We start from the raw sequence: 17,340 nt of genomic DNA, 5'->3' as shown, positions 1-17,340 counted from the left end.
TTCTGCATGAAAAGTCACATTTCAGCCTGAAACGTTGATTTTTCACTCTAAACTGCTTTTCTGAGCTGGAAATCACTTTAAACGGCTTGTTTCACCGTTAGAATGCTCCTGTAAGCATTTTAAGCAGAGTTGCCCAGCTAGAAATAAAAAGTTCTAAGAACGTTCCCTGAAAGTTCCCAATGTTCCCAAAAACATTCTGCCAACGTTAAAAGCGATTAGTTTTTTTTAAGTTCTAAGAACGTTTCTGTTGTCTGAACGTTAGAGTAATGTTACATTTGACCATTTTTAAACGTTATGACAATGTCATGTTCTAATGTTCACACAATGTTTAAAACAACAACTGCTTATTATATTGATTTGTTTAATTGTTATGTAAATGATAGAGAAACATTGCATATTATTATTTTATAAAACATTTCTGAATGTTCAGTAAATATATTGCTGTAGAAAACACAATTCACTTATTAGGTTTAGATGTTGATGTTTTGTTTCATTTTAAGTCACCCTTATTGTGATTAGTGTTTGTTTTAGATGGACTCTTGACACTTGACTTTTTGCTTTCTAGTTTTTTCCTCGTTGTGTTAACTTTGTGTTAATGCACCACATTTGTTATGAAAAGTTAATAGTGTAATTCTGTGGTGTGTGGTACATAATGGTAAAAATCATCACCTAATTAATTTACTAATCAAAAATTTTTTTTCTGTCAAAAATGTAAATGAGATCCAGTGCTTTCACAGCTGTTTGTCATTAAGGAGTTTTAGAAACGTTGGACAAAAATAACCCCTGTACAATTGGGACGCACAAACATCAAGAATCAGAGTATGAATCTCAATCATGGTGACAATTAAATGAAAAACTTCATGCTCCAATGCATGCTGGGTATTAACAAATTACAAATCTCATTCAGGACTCCCAGCATTCACTGCAGCATGGATAAATAAGGATATTTTAACAATTTTATTTGTCACCATGGTTGAGATTCATAGTCTGATTCTTGATGTTTGTGCATCCCAATTATACAGCGGATATTTTTTGTCCAAAGCTTCTAAAACTCCTTAATGACAAACTGCTGTGAAAGATCTGGATCTAATATACATTACCAATAAATAAACTTTTGATTAGTAAATGAATTAGGTGATGATCTTTACCATTATGTACCAACAACCATAGAATTACACTATTAACTTTTCATAACAAACGTGGATCATTAACACAAAGTTAACACAACCAGAAAAACACTAGCAAGCAAAAAGTCAAGTGTCAAGAGCCCAACTAAAACACACACTAATCACAATAAGGGTGACTTAAAATGAAACAAAACATCAACATCTAAACCTAGTAAGTGAATTGAGTTTTCTATAGCAATATATTTACTGAACATTCAGAAATAGTGTTTTATAAAATAATAAAATGCAATGTTTCTCTATCATTTACATAACAATTAAACAAATCAATATAATAAGCAGTTGTTGTTTTAAACATTGTGTGAACATTAGAACATGACATTGTCATAACGTTTAAAAATGGTAAAATGTAACATTACTCTAACGTTCAGACAACAGAAACGTTCTTAGAACTAAAAAAAACTAATCGCTTTTAACGTTGGCAGAATGTTTTTGGGAACATTGGGAACTTTCAGGGAACGTTCTTAGAACTTTTTGTTTCTAGCTGGGTGTGCACTTTTGCATGAAAAGTCACATTTCAGCCTGAAACGTTGATTTTTCACTCTAAACTGCTTTTCTGAGCTGGAAATTACTTTAAACGGCTTGTTTCATCGTTAGAATGCTCCTGTAAGCATTTTAAGCAGAGTTGGGCACTTTTGCATGAAAAGTCACATTTCAGCCTGAAACGTTGATTTTTCACTCTAAACTGCTTTTCTGAGCTGGAAATCACTTTAAACGGCTTGTTTCATCGTTAGAATGCTCCTGTAAGAATTTTAAGCAGAGTTGTGCACTTTTGCATGAAAAGTCACATTTTAGCCTGAAACGTTGATTTTTCACTCTAAACTGCTTTTCTGAGCTGGAAATCACTTTAAACGGCTTGTTTCATCGTTAGAATGCTCCTGTAAGCATTTTAAGCAGAGTTGGACACTTTTGCATGAAAAGTCACATTTCAGCCTGAAACGTTGATTTTTCACTCCAAACTGCTTTTCTGAGCTGGAAATCACTTTAAACGGCTTAGAATGCTCCTGTAAGCATTTTAAGCAGAGTTGTGCACTTTTGCATGAAAAGTCACATTTCAGCCTGAAACGTTGATTTTTCACTCTAAACTGCTTTTCTGAGCTGGAAATCACTTTAAACAGCTTAGAATGCTCCTGTAAGCATTTTAAGCAGAGTTGTGCACTTTTGCATGAAAAGTCACATTTTAGCCTGAAACGTTGATTTTTCACTCCAAACTGCTTTTCTGAGCTGGAAATCACTTTAAACGGCTTGTTTCATCGTTAGAATGCTCCTGTAAGCATTTTAAGCAGAGTTGTGCACTTTTTCATGAAAAGTCACATTTCAGCCTGAAACGTTGATTTTTCACTCTAAACTGCTTTTCTGAGCTGGAAATCACTTTAAACGGCTTGTTTCATCGTTAGAATGCTCCTGTAAGCATTTTAAGCAGAGTTGTGCACTTTTGCATGAAAAGTCACATTTCAGCCTGAAACTTTGATTTTTCACTCTAAACTGCTTTTCTGAGCTGGAAATCACTTTAAACGGCTTGTTTCATCGTTAGAATGCTCCTGTAAGCATTTTAAGCAGAGTTGTGCACTTTTGCATGAAAAGTCACATTTCGGCCTGAAACGTTGATTTTTCACTCCAAACTGCTTTTCTGAGCTGGAAAACACTTTAAACGGCTTAGAATGCTCCTGTAAGCATTTTAAGCAGAGTTGTGCACTTTTGCATGAAAAGTCACATTTCAGCCTGAAACGTTGATTTTTCACTCTAAACTGCTTTTCTGAGCTGGAAATCACTTTAAACGGCTTAGAATGCTCCTGTAAGCATTTTAAGCAGAGTTGTGCACTTTTGCATGAAAAGTCACATTTCAGCCTGAAACTTTGATTTTTCACTCCAAACTGCTTTTCTGAGCTGGAAATCACTTTAAACGGCTTGTTTCATCGTTAGAATGCTCCTGTAAGCATTTTAAGCAAAGTTGTGCACTTTTTCATGAAAAGTCACATTTCAGCCTGAAACGTTGATTTTTCACTCTAAACTGCTTTTCTGAGCTGGAAGTCACTTTAAACGGCTTGTTTCATCGTTAGAATGCTCCTGTAAGCATTTTAAGCAGAGTTGTGCACTTTTGCATGAAAAGTCACATTTCTGCCTGAAACGTTGATTTTTCACTCTAAACTGCTTTTCTGAGCTGGAAATCACTTTAAACGGCTTGTTTCATCGTTAGAATGCTCCTGTAAGCATTTTAAGCAGAGTTGTGCACTTTTGCATGAAAAGTCACATTTCAGCCTGAAACGTTGATTTTTCACTCTAAACTGCTTTTCTGAGCTGGAAATCACTTAAAACGGCTTGTTTCATCGTTAGAATGCTCATGTAAGCATTTTAAGCAGAGTTGTGCACTTTTGCATGAAAAGTCACATTTCAGCCTGAAACGTTGATTTTTCACTCTAAACTGCTTTTCTGAGCTGGAAATCACTTTAAACGGCTTGTTTCATCGTTAGAATGCTCCTGTAAGCATTTTAAGCAGAGTTGTGCACTTTTGCATGAAAAGTCACATTTCATCCTGAAACGTTGATTTTTACTCTAAACTGCTTTTCTGAGCTGGAAATCACTTTAAACGGCTTGTTTCATCGTTAGAATGCTCCTGTAAGCATTTTAAGCAGAGTTGTGCACTTTTGCATGAAAAGTCACATTTCTGCCTGAAACGTTGATTTTTCACTCTAAACTGCTTTTCTGAGCTGGAAATCACTTTAAACGGCTTGTTTCATCGTTAGAATGCTCCTGTAAGCATTTTAAGCAGAGTTGGGCACTTTTGCATGAAAAGTCACATTTCAGCCTGAAACGTTGATTTTTCACTCTAAACTGCTTTTCTGAGCTGGAAATCACTTTAAACGGCTTGTTTCATCGTTAGAATGCTCCTGTAAGCATTTTAAGCAGAGTTGGGCACTTTTGCATGAAAAGTCACATTTCAGCCTGAAACGTTGATTTTTCACTCTAAACTGCTTTTCTGAGCTGGAAATCACTTTAAACGGCTTGTTTCATCGTTAGAATGCTCCTGTAAGCATTTTAAGCAGAGTTGTGCACTTTTGCATGAAAAGTCACATTTCAGCCTGAAACGTTGATTTTTCACTCCAAACTGCTTTTCTGAGCTGGAAATCACTTTAAACGGCTTAGAATGCTCCTGTAAGCATTTTAAGCAGAGTTGTGCACTTTTGCATGTAAAGTTACATTTCAGCCTGAAACGTTGATTTTTCACTCCAAACTGCTTTTCTGAGCTGGAAATCACTTTAAACGGCTTGTTTCATCGTTAGAATGCTCCTGTAAGCATTTTAAGCAGAGTTGTGCACTTTTGCATGAAAAGTCACATTTCAGCCTGAAACGTTGATTTTTCACTCTAAACTGCTTTTCTGAGCTGGAAATCACTTTAAACGGCTTGTTTCATTGTTAGAATGCTCCTGTAAGCATTTTAAGCAGAGTTGTGCACTTTTGCATGAAAAGTCACATTTCAACCTGAAACGTTGATTTTTCACTCCAAACTGCTTTTCTGAGCTGGAAATCACTTTAAACGGCTTGTTTCATCGTTAGAATGCTCCTGTAAGCATTTTAAGCAGAGTTGGGCACTTTTGCATGAAAAGTCACATTTCAGCCTGAAACGTTGATTTTTCACTCTAAACTGCTTTTCTGAGCTGGAAATCACTTTAAACGGCTTGTTTCATTGTTAGAATGCTCCTGTAAGCATTTTAAGCAGAGTTGTGCACTTTTGCATGAAAAGTCACATTTCAACCTGAAACGTTGATTTTTCACTCCAAACTGCTTTTCTGAGCTGGAAATCACTTTAAACGGCTTGTTTCATCGTTAGAATGCTCCTGTAAGCATTTTAAGCAGAGTTGTGCACTTTTACATGAAAAGTCACATTTCAGCCTGAAACGTTGATTTTTCACTCTAAACTGCTTTTCTGAGCTGGAAATCACTTTAAACGGCTTGTTTCATCGTTAGAATGCTCCTGTAAGCATTTTAAGCAGAGTTGTGCACTTTTGCATGAAAAGTCACATTTCAGCCTGAAACGTTGATTTTTCACTCTAAACTGCTTTTCTGAGCTGGAAATCACTTTAAACGGCTTGTTTCATCGTTAGAATGCTCCTGTAAGCATTTTAAGCAGAGTTGTGCACTTTTGCATGAAAAGTCACATTTCAGCCTAAAAACGTTGATTTTTCACTCTAAACTGCTTTTCTGAGCTGGAAATCACTTTAAACGGCTTAGAATGCTCCTGTAAGCATTTTAAGCAGAGTTGTGCACTTTTGCATGAAAAGTCACATTTCAGCCTGAAACGTTGATTTTTCACTCTAAACTGCTTTTCTGAGCTGGAAATCACTTTAAACGGCTTAGAATGCTCCTGTAAGCATTTTAAGCAGAGTTGTGCACTTTTGCATGAAAAGTCACATTTCAACCTGAAACGTTGATTTTTCACTCCAAACTGCTTTTCTGAGCTGGAAATCACTTCAAACGGCTTGTTTCATCGTAAGAATGCTCCTGTAAGCATTTTAAGCAGAGTTGGGCACTTTTGCATGAAAAGTCACATTTCAGCCTGAAACGTTGATTTTTCACTCTAAACTGCTTTTCTGAGCTGGAAATCACTTTAAACGGCTTAGAATGCTCCTGTAAGCATTTTAAGCAGAGTTGTGAACTTTTGCATGAAAAGTCACATTTCAGCCTGAAACGTTGATTTTTCACTCTAAACTGCTTTTCTGAGCTGGAAATCACTTTAAACGGCTTGTTTCATCGTTAGAATGCTCCTGTAAGCATTTTAAGCAGAGTTGTGCACTTTTGCATGAAAAGTCACATTTCAGCCTAAAAACGTTGATTTTTCACTCTAAACTGCTTTTCTGAGCTGGAAATCACTTTAAACTGCTTAGAATGCTCCTGTAAGCATTTTAAGCAGAGTTGTGCACTTTTGCATGAAAAGTCACATTTCAGCCTGAAACGTTGATTTTTCACTCTAAACTGCTTTTCTGAGCTGGAAATCACTTTAAACGGCTTAGAATGCTCCTGTAAGCATTTTAAGCAGAGTTGTGCACTTTTGCATGAAAAGTCACATTTCAGCCTGAAACGTTGATTTTTCACTCTAAACTGCTTTTCTGAGCTGGAAATCACTTTAAACGGCTTGTTTCATCGTTAGAATGCTCCTGTAAGCATTTTAAGCAGAGTTGTGCACTTTTGCATGAAAAGTCACATTTCAGCCTGAAACGTTGATTTTTCACTCTAAACTGCTTTTCTGAGCTGGAAATCACTTAAAACGGCTTGTTTCATCGTTAGAATGCTCATGTAAGCATTTTAAGCAGAGTTGTGCACTTTTGCATGAAAAGTCACATTTCAGCCTGAAACGTTGATTTTTCACTCTAAACTGCTTTTCTGAGCTGGAAATCACTTTAAACGGCTTAGAATGCTCCTGTAAGCATTTTAAGCAGAGTTGTGCACTTTTGCATGAAAAGTCACATTTCAACCTGAAACGTTGATTTTTCACTCCAAACTGCTTTTCTGAGCTGGAAATCACTTTAAACGGCTTAGAATGCTCCTGTAAGCATTTTAAGCAGAGTTGTGAACTTTTGCATGAAAAGTCACATTTCAGCCTGAAACGTTGATTTTTCACTCTAAACTGCTTTTCTGAGCTGGAAATCACTTTAAACGGCTTAGAATGCTCCTGTAAGCATTTTAAGCAGAGTTGTGCACTTTTGCATGAAAAGTCACATTTCAACCTGAAACGTTGATTTTTCACTCCAAACTGCTTTTCTGAGCTGGAAATCACTTTAAACGGCTTAGAATGCTCCTGTAAGCATTTTAAGCAGAGTTGTGAACTTTTGCATGAAAAGTCACATTTCAGCCTGAAACGTTGATTTTTCACTCTAAACTGCTTTTCTGAGCTGGAAATCACTTTAAACGGCTTGTTTCATCGTTAGAATGCTCCTGTAAGCATTTTAAGCAGAGTTGTGCACTTTTGCATGAAAAGTCACATTTCAGCCTAAAAACGTTGATTTTTCACTCTAAACTGCTTTTCTGAGCTGGAAATCACTTTAAACTGCTTAGAATGCTCCTGTAAGCATTTTAAGCAGAGTTGTGCACTTTTGCATGAAAAGTCACATTTCAGCCTGAAACGTTGATTTTTCACTCTAAACTGCTTTTCTGAGCTGGAAATCACTTTAAACGGCTTGTTTCATCGTTAGAATGCTCCTGTAAGCATTTTAAGCAGAGTTGTGCACTTTTGCATGAAAAGTCACATTTCAGCCTGAAACGTTGATTTTTCACTCTAAACTGCTTTTCTGAGCTGGAAATCACTTTAAACGGCTTGTTTCATCGTTAGAATGCTCCTGTAAGCATTTTAAGCAGAGTTGTGCACTTTTGCATGAAAAGTCACATTTCAACCTGAAACGTTGATTTTTCACTCCAAACTGCTTTTCTGAGCTGGAAATCACTTCAAACGGCTTGTTTCATCGTAAGAATGCTCCTGTAAGCATTTTAAGTAGAGTTGGGCACTTTTGCATGAAAAGTCACATTTCAGCCTGAAACGTTGATTTTTCACTCTAAACTGCTTTTCTGAGCTGGAAATCACTTTAAACGGCTTAGAATGCTCCTGTAAGCATTTTAAGCAGAGTTGTGCACTTTTGCATGAAAAGTCACATTTCAACATGAAACGTTGATTTTTCACTCCAAACTGCTTTTCTGAGCTGGAAATCACTTTAAACGGCTTAGAATGCTCCTGTAAGCATTTTAAGCAGAGTTGTGAACTTTTGCATGAAAAGTCACATTTCAGCCTGAAACGTTGATTTTTCACTCTAAACTGCTTTTCTGAGCTGGAAATCACTTTAAACGGCTTAGAATGCTCCTGTAAGCATTTTAAGCAGAGTTGTGCACTTTTGCATGAAAAGTCACATTTCAACCTGAAACGTTGATTTTTCACTCCAAACTGCTTTTCTGAGCTGGAAATCACTTTAAACGGCTTAGAATGCTCCTGTAAGCATTTTAAGCAGAGTTGTGAACTTTTGCATGAAAAGTCACATTTCAGCCTGAAACGTTGATTTTTCACTCTAAACTGCTTTTCTGAGCTGGAAATCACTTTAAACGGCTTAGAATGCTCCTGTAAGCATTTTAAGCAGAGTTGTGCACTTTTGCATGAAAAGTCACATTTCAGCCTGAAACGTTGATTTTTCACTCTAAACTGCTTTTCTGAGCTGGAAATCACTTTAAACGGCTTAGAATGCTCCTGTAAGCATTTTAAGCAGAGTTGTGAACTTTTGCATGAAAAGTCACATTTCAGCCTGAAACGTTGATTTTTCACTCTAAACTGCTTTTCTGAGCTGGAAATCACTTTAAACGGCTTGTTTCATCGTTAGAATGCTCCTGTAAGCATTTTAAGCAGAGTTGTGCACTTTTGCATGAAAAGTCACATTTCAGCCTGAAACGTTGATTTTTCACTCTAAACTGCTTTTCTGAGCTGGAAATCACTTTAAACGGCTTAGAATGCTCCTGTAAGCATTTTAAGCAGAGTTGTGCACTTTTGCATGAAAAGTCACATTTCAGCCTGAAACGTTGATTTTTCACTCTAAACTGCTTTTCTGAGCTGGAAATCACTTTAAACGGCTTGTTTCATCGTTAGAATGCTCCTGTAAGCATTTTAAGCAGAGTTGTGCACTTTTGCATGAAAAGTCACATTTCAGCCTGAAACGTTGATTTTTCACTCTAAACTGCTTTTCTGAGCTGGAAATCACTTTAAACGGCTTAGAATGCTCCTGTAAGCATTTTAAGCAGAGTTGTGCACTTTTGCATGAAAAGTCACATTTCAGCCTGAAACGTTGATTTTTCACTCTAAACTGCTTTTCTGAGCTGGAAATCACTTTAAACGGCTTAGAATGCTCCTGTAAGCATTTTAAGCAGAGTTGTGCACTTTTGCATGAAAAGTCACATTTCAGCCTGAAACGTTGATTTTTCACTCTAAACTGCTTTTCTGAGCTGGAAATCACTTTAAACGGCTTGTTTCATCGTTAGAATGCTCCTGTAAGCATTTTAAGCAGAGTTGTGCACTTTTGCATGAAAAGTCACATTTCAGCCTGAAACGTTGATTTTTCACTCTAAACTGCTTTTCTGAGCTGGAAATCACTTTAAACGGCTTGTTTCATCGTTAGAATGCTCCTGTAAGCATTTTAAGCAGAGTTGTGCACTTTTGCATGAAAAGTCACATTTCAACCTGAAACGTTGATTTTTCACTCCAAACTGCTTTTCTGAGCTGGAAATCACTTCAAACGGCTTGTTTCATCGTAAGAATGCTCCTGTAACCATTTTAAGTAGAGTTGGGCACTTTTGCATAAAAAGTCACATTTCAGCCTGAAACGTTGATTTTTCACTCTAAACTGCTTTTCTGAGCTGGAAATCACTTTAAACGGCTTAGAATGCTCCTGTAAGCATTTTAAGCAGAGTTGTGCACTTTTGCATGAAAAGTCACATTTCAACCTGAAACGTTGATTTTTCACTCCAAACTGCTTTTCTGAGCTGGAAATCACTTTAAACGGCTTGTTTCATTGTAAGAATGCTCCTGTAAGCATTTTAAGCAGAGTTGGGCACTTTTGCATGAAAAGTCACATTTCAGCCTGAAACGTTGATTTTTCACTCTAAACTGCTTTTCTGAGCTGGAAATCACTTTTAACGGCTTAGAATGCTCCTGTAAGCATTTTAAGCAGAGTTGTGCACTTTTGCATGTAAAGTTACATTTCAGCCTGAAACGTTGATTTTTCACTCCAAACTGCTTTTCTGAGCTGGAAATCACTTTAAACGGCTTGTTTCATCGTTAGAATGCTCCTGCAAGCATTTTAAGCAGAGTTGTGCACTTTTGTATGAAAAGTCACATTTCAGCCTGAAACGTTGATTTTTCACTCTAAACTGCTTTTCTGAGCTGGAAATCACTTTAAACGGCTTGTTTCATCGTTAGAATGCTCCTGTAAGCATTTTAAGCAGAGTTGTGCACTTTTACATGAAAAGTCACATTTCAGCCTGAAACGTTGATTTTTCACTCCAAACTGCTTTTCTGAGCTGGAAATCACTTTAAACGGCTTAGAATGCTCCTGTAAGCATTTTAAGCAGAGTTGTGCACTTTTGCATGAAAAGTCACATTTCAGCCTGAATCGTTGATTTTTCACTCTAAACTGCTTTTCTGAGCTGGAAATCACTTTAAACGGCTTGTTTCATCGTTAGAATGCTCCTGTAAGCATTTTAAGCAGAGTTGTGCACTTTTGCATGAAAAGTCACATTTCAGCCTGAAACGTTGATTTTTCACTCTAAACTGCTTTTCTGAGCTGGAAATCACTTTAAACGGCTTGTTTCATCGTTAGAATGCTCCTGTAAGCATTCTAAGCAGAGTTGTGCACTTTTGCATGAAAAGTCACATTTCATCCTGAAACGTTGATTTTTACTCTAAACTGCTTTTCTGAGCTGGAAATCACTTTAAACGGCTTGTTTCATCGTTAGAATGCTCCTGTAAGCATTTTAAGCAGAGTTGTGCACTTCTGCATGAAAAGTCACATTTCAGCCTGAAACGTTGATTTTTCACTCTAAACTGCTTTTCTGAGCTGGAAATCACTTTAAACGGCTTGTTTCACCGTTAGAATGCTCCTGTAAGCATTTTAAGCAGAGTTGCCCAGCTAGAAATAAAAAGTTCTAAGAACGTTCCCTGAAAGTTCCCAATGTTCCCAAAAACATTCTGCCAACGTTAAAAGCGATTAGTTTTTTTTAAGTTCTAAGAACGTTTCTGTTGTCTGAACGTTAGAGTAATGTTACATTTGACCATTTTTAAACGTTATGACAATGTCATGTTCTAATGTTCACACAATGTTTAAAACAACAACTGCTTATTATATTGATTTGTTTAATTGTTATGTAAATGATAGAGAAACATTGCATATTATTATTTTATAAAACATTTCTGAATGTTCAGTAAATATATTGCTGTAGAAAACACAATTCACTTATTAGGTTTAGATGTTGATGTTTTGTTTCATTTTAAGTCACCCTTATTGTGATTAGTGTTTGTTTTAGATGGACTCTTGACACTTGACTTTTTGCTTTCTAGTTTTTTCCTCGTTGTGTTAACTTTGTGTTAATGCACCACATTTGTTATGAAAAGTTAATAGTGTAATTCTGTGGTGTGTGGTACATAATGGTAAAAATCATCACCTAATTAATTTACTAATCAAAAATTTTTTTTCTGTCAAAAATGTAAATGAGATCCAGTGCTTTCACAGCTGTTTGTCATTAAGGAGTTTTAGAAACGTTGGACAAAAATAACCCCTGTACAATTGGGACGCACAAACATCAAGAATCAGAGTATGAATCTCAATCATGGTGACAATTAAATGAAAAACTTCATGCTCCAATGCATGCTGGGTATTAACAAATTACAAATCTCATTCAGGACTCCCAGCATTCACTGCAGCATGGATAAATAAGGATATTTTAACAATTTTATTTGTCACCATGGTTGAGATTCATAGTCTGATTCTTGATGTTTGTGCATCCCAATTATACAGCGGATATTTTTTGTCCAAAGCTTCTAAAACTCCTTAATGACAAACTGCTGTGAAAGATCTGGATCTAATATACATTACCAATAAATAAACTTTTGATTAGTAAATGAATTAGGTGATGATCTTTACCATTATGTACCAACAACCATAGAATTACACTATTAACTTTTCATAACAAACGTGGATCATTAACACAAAGTTAACACAACCAGAAAAACACTAGCAAGCAAAAAGTCAAGTGTCAAGAGCCCAACTAAAACACACACTAATCACAATAAGGGTGACTTAAAATGAAACAAAACATCAACATCTAAACCTAGTAAGTGAATTGAGTTTTCTATAGCAATATATTTACTGAACATTCAGAAATAGTGTTTTATAAAATAATAAAATGCAATGTTTCTCTATCATTTACATAACAATTAAACAAATCAATATAATAAGCAGTTGTTGTTTTAAACATTGTGTGAACATTAGAACATGACATTGTCATAACGTTTAAAAATGGTAAAATGTAACATTACTCTAACGTTCAGACAACAGAAACGTTCTTAGAACTAAAAAAAACTAATCGCTTTTAACGTTGGCAGAGTGTTTTTGGGAGCATTCGGGAGCTTTCAGGGAGCGTTCTTGGAACTTTTTGTTTCTAGCTGGGTGTGCACTTTTGCATGAAAAGTCACATTTCAGCCTGAAACGTTGATTTTTCACTCTAAACTGCTTTTCTGAGCTGGAAATTACTTTAAACGGCTTGTTTCATCGTTAGAATGCTCCTGTAAGCATTTTAAGCAGAGTTGGGCACTTTTGCATGAAAAGTCACATTTCAGCCTGAAACGTTGATTTTTCACTCTAAACTGCTTTTCTGAGCTGGAAATCACTTTAAACGGCTTGTTTCATCGTTAGAATGCTCCTGTAAGAATTTTAAGCAGAGTTGTGCACTTTTGCATGAAAAGTCACATTTTAGCCTGAAACGTTGATTTTTCACTCTAAACTGCTTTTCTGAGCTGGAAATCACTTTAAACGGCTTGTTTCATCGTTAGAATGCTCCTGTAAGCATTTTAAGCAGAGTTGGACACTTTTGCATGAAAAGTCACATTTCAGCCTGAAACGTTGATTTTTCACTCCAAACTGCTTTTCTGAGCTGGAAATCACTTTAAACGGCTTAGAATGCTCCTGTAAGCATTTTAAGCAGAGTTGTGCACTTTTGCATGAAAAGTCACATTTCAGCCTGAAACGTTGATTTTTCACTCTAAACTGCTTTTCTGAGCTGGAAATCACTTTAAACAGCTTAGAATGCTCCTGTAAGCATTTTAAGCAGAGTTGTGCACTTTTGCATGAAAAGTCACATTTTAGCCTGAAACGTTGATTTTTCACTCCAAACTGCTTTTCTGAGCTGGAAATCACTTTAAACGGCTTGTTTCATCGTTAGAATGCTCCTGTAAGCATTTTAAGCAGAGTTGTGCACTTTTTCATGAAAAGTCACATTTCAGCCTGAAACGTTGATTTTTCACTCTAAACTGCTTTTCTGAGCTGGAAATCACTTTAAACGGCTTGTTTCATCGTTAGAATGCTCCTGTAAGCATTTTAAGCAGAGTTGTGCACTTTTGCATGAAAAGTCACATTTCAGCCTGAAACTTTGATTTTTCACTCTAAACTGCTTTTCTGAGCTGGAAATCACTTTAAACGGCTTGTTTCATCGTTAGAATGCTCCTGTAAGCATTTTAAGCAGAGTTGTGCACTTTTGCATGAAAAGTCACATTTCGGCCTGAAACGTTGATTTTTCACTCCAAACTGCTTTTCTGAGCTGGAAAACACTTTAAACGGCTTAGAATGCTCCTGTAAGCATTTTAAGCAGAGTTGTGCACTTTTGCATGAAAAGTCACATTTCAGCCTGAAACGTTGATTTTTCACTCTAAACTGCTTTTCTGAGCTGGAAATCACTTTAAACGGCTTAGAATGCTCCTGTAAGCATTTTAAGCAGAGTTGTGCACTTTTGCATGAAAAGTCACATTTCAGCCTGAAACTTTGATTTTTCACTCCAAACTGCTTTTCTGAGCTGGAAATCACTTTAAACGGCTTGTTTCATCGTTAGAATGCTCCTGTAAGCATTTTAAGCAAAGTTGTGCACTTTTTCATGAAAAGTCACATTTCAGCCTGAAACGTTGATTTTTCACTCTAAACTGCTTTTCTGAGCTGGAAGTCACTTTAAACGGCTTGTTTCATCGTTAGAATGCTCCTGTAAGCATTTTAAGCAGAGTTGTGCACTTTTGCATGAAAAGTCACATTTCTGCCTGAAACGTTGATTTTTCACTCTAAACTGCTTTTCTGAGCTGGAAATCACTTTAAACGGCTTGTTTCATCGTTAGAATGCTCCTGTAAGCATTTTAAGCAGAGTTGTGCACTTTTGCATGAAAAGTCACATTTCAGCCTGAAACGTTGATTTTTCACTCTAAACTGCTTTTCTGAGCTGGAAATCACTTAAAACGGCTTGTTTCATCGTTAGAATGCTCATGTAAGCATTTTAAGCAGAGTTGTGCACTTTTGCATGAAAAGTCACATTTCAGCCTGAAACGTTGATTTTTCACTCTAAACTGCTTTTCTGAGCTGGAAATCACTTTAAACGGCTTGTTTCATCGTTAGAATGCTCCTGTAAGCATTTTAAGCAGAGTTGTGCACTTTTGCATGAAAAGTCACATTTCATCCTGAAACGTTGATTTTTACTCTAAACTGCTTTTCTGAGCTGGAAATCACTTTAAACGGCTTGTTTCATCATTAGAATGCTCCTGTAAGCATTTTAAGCAGAGTTGTGCACTTTTGCATGAAAAGTCACATTTCTGCCTGAAACGTTGATTTTTCACTCTAAACTGCTTTTCTGAGCTGGAAATCACTTTAAACGGCTTGTTTCATCGTTAGAATGCTCCTGTAAGCATTTTAAGCAGAGTTGGGCACTTTTGCATGAAAAGTCACATTTCAGCCTGAAACGTTGATTTTTCACTCTAAACTGCTTTTCTGAGCTGGAAATCACTTTAAACGGCTTGTTTCATCGTTAGAATGCTCCTGTAAGCATTTTAAGCAGAGTTGGGCACTTTTGCATGAAAAGTCACATTTCAGCCTGAAACGTTGATTTTTCACTCTAAACTGCTTTTCTGAGCTGGAAATCACTTTAAACGGCTTGTTTCATCGTTAGAATGCTCCTGTAAGCATTTTAAGCAGAGTTGTGCACTTTTGCATGAAAAGTCACATTTCAGCCTGAAACGTTGATTTTTCACTCCAAACTGCTTTTCTGAGCTGGAAATCACTTTAAACGGCTTAGAATGCTCCTGTAAGCATTTTAAGCAGAGTTGTGCACTTTTGCATGTAAAGTTACATTTCAGCCTGAAACGTTGATTTTTCACTCCAAACTGCTTTTCTGAGCTGGAAATCACTTTAAACGGCTTGTTTCATCGTTAGAATGCTCCTGTAAGCATTTTAAGCAGAGTTGTGCACTTTTGCATGAAAAGTCACATTTCAGCCTGAAACGTTGATTTTTCACTCTAAACTGCTTTTCTGAGCTGGAAATCACTTTAAACGGCTTGTTTCATTGTTAGAATGCTCCTGTAAGCATTTTAAGCAGAGTTGTGCACTTTTGCATGAAAAGTCACATTTCAACCTGAAACGTTGATTTTTCACTCCAAACTGCTTTTCTGAGCTGGAAATCACTTTAAACGGCTTGTTTCATCGTTAGAATGCTCCTGTAAGCATTTTAAGCAGAGTTGGGCACTTTTGCATGAAAAGTCACATTTCAGCCTGAAACGTTGATTTTTCACTCTAAACTGCTTTTCTGAGCTGGAAATCACTTTAAACGGCTTAGAATGCTCCTGTAAGCATTTTAAGCAGAGTTGTGCACTTTTGCATGTAAAGTTACATTTCAGCCTGAAACGTTGATTTTTCACTCCAAACTGCTTTTCTGAGCTGGAAATCACTTTAAACGGCTTGTTTCATCGTTAGAATGCTCCTGTTAGCATTTTAAGCAGAGTTGTGCACTTTTGCATGAAAAGTCACATTTCAGCCTGAAACGTTGATTTTTCACTCCAAACTGCTTTTCTTGAGCTGGAAATCACTTTAAACGGCTTAGAATGCTCCTGTAAGCATTTTAAGCAGAGTTGTGCACTTTTGCATGTAAAGTTACATTTCAGCCTGAAACGTTGATTTTTCACTCCAAACTGCTTTTCTGAGCTGGAAATCACTTTAAACGGCTTGTTTCATCGTTAGAATGCTCCTGTAAGCATTTTAAGCAGAGTTGGGCACTTTTGCATGAAAAGTCACATTTCAGCCTGAAACGTTGATTTTTCACTCTAAACTGCTTTTCTGAGCTGGAAATCACTTTAAACGGCTTAGAATGCTCCTGTAAGCATTTTAAGCAGAGTTGTGCACTTTTGCATGAAAAGTCACATTTCAGCCTGAAACTTTGATTTTTCACTCCAAACTGCTTTTCTGAGCTGGAAATCACTTTAAACGGCTTGTTTCATCGTTAGAATGCTCCTGTAAGCATTTTAAGCAAAGTTGTGCACTTTTTCATGAAAAGTCACATTTCAGCCTGAAACGTTGATTTTTCACTCTAAACTGCTTTTCTGAGCTGGAAATCACTTTAAACGGCTTGTTTCATCGTTAGAATGCTCCTGTAAGCATTTTAAGCAGAGTTGTGCACTTTTGCATGAAAAGTCACATTTCTGCCTGAAACGTTGATTTTTCACTCTAAACTGCTTTTCTGAGCTGGAAATCACTTTAAACGGCTTGTTTCATCGTTAGAATGCTCCTGTAAGCATTTTAAGCAGAGTTGTGCACTTTTGCATGAAAAGTCACATTTCAGCCTGAAACGTTGATTTTTCACTCTAAACTGCTTTTCTGAGCTGGAAATCACTTAAAACGGCTTGTTTCATCGTTAGAATGCTCATGTAAGCATTTTAAGCAGAGTTGTGCACTTTTGCATGAAAAGTCACATTTCAGCCTGAAACGTTGATTTTTCACTCTAAACTGCTTTTCTGAGCTGGAAATCACTTTAAACGGCTTGTTTCATCGTTAGAATGCTCCTGTAAGCATTTTAAAGCAGAGTTGTGCACTTTTGCATGAAAAGTCACATTTCATCCTGAAACGTTGATTTTTACTCTAAACTGCTTTTCTGAGCTGGAAATCACTTTAAACGGCTTGTTTCATCGTTAGAATGCTCCTGTAAGCATTTTAAGCAGAGTTGTGCACTTTTGCATGAAAAGTCACATTTCTGCCTGAAACGTTGATTTTTCACTCTAAACTGCTTTTCTGAGCTGGAAATCACTTTAAACGGCTTGTTTCATCGTTAGAATGCTCCTGTGAGCATTTTAAGCAGAGTTGGGCACTTTTGCATGAAAAGTCACATTTCAGCCTGAAACGTTGATTTTTCACTCTAAACTGCTTTTCTGAGCTGGAAATCACTTTAAACGGCTTGTTTCATCGTTAGAATGCTCCTGTAAGCATTTTAAGCAGAGTTGGGCACTTTTGCATGAAAAGTCACATTTCAGCCTGAAACGTTGATTTTTCACTCTAAACTGCTTTTCTGAGCTGGAAATCACTTTAAACGGCTTGTTTCATCGTTAGAATGCTCCTGTAAG

Source organism: Misgurnus anguillicaudatus, chromosome 2, assembly GCF_027580225.2.
Source record: "Misgurnus anguillicaudatus chromosome 2, ASM2758022v2, whole genome shotgun sequence".
NCBI lineage: Eukaryota > Metazoa > Chordata > Actinopteri > Cypriniformes > Cobitidae > Misgurnus > Misgurnus anguillicaudatus.
This window is presented reverse-complemented; position numbering follows the sequence as displayed.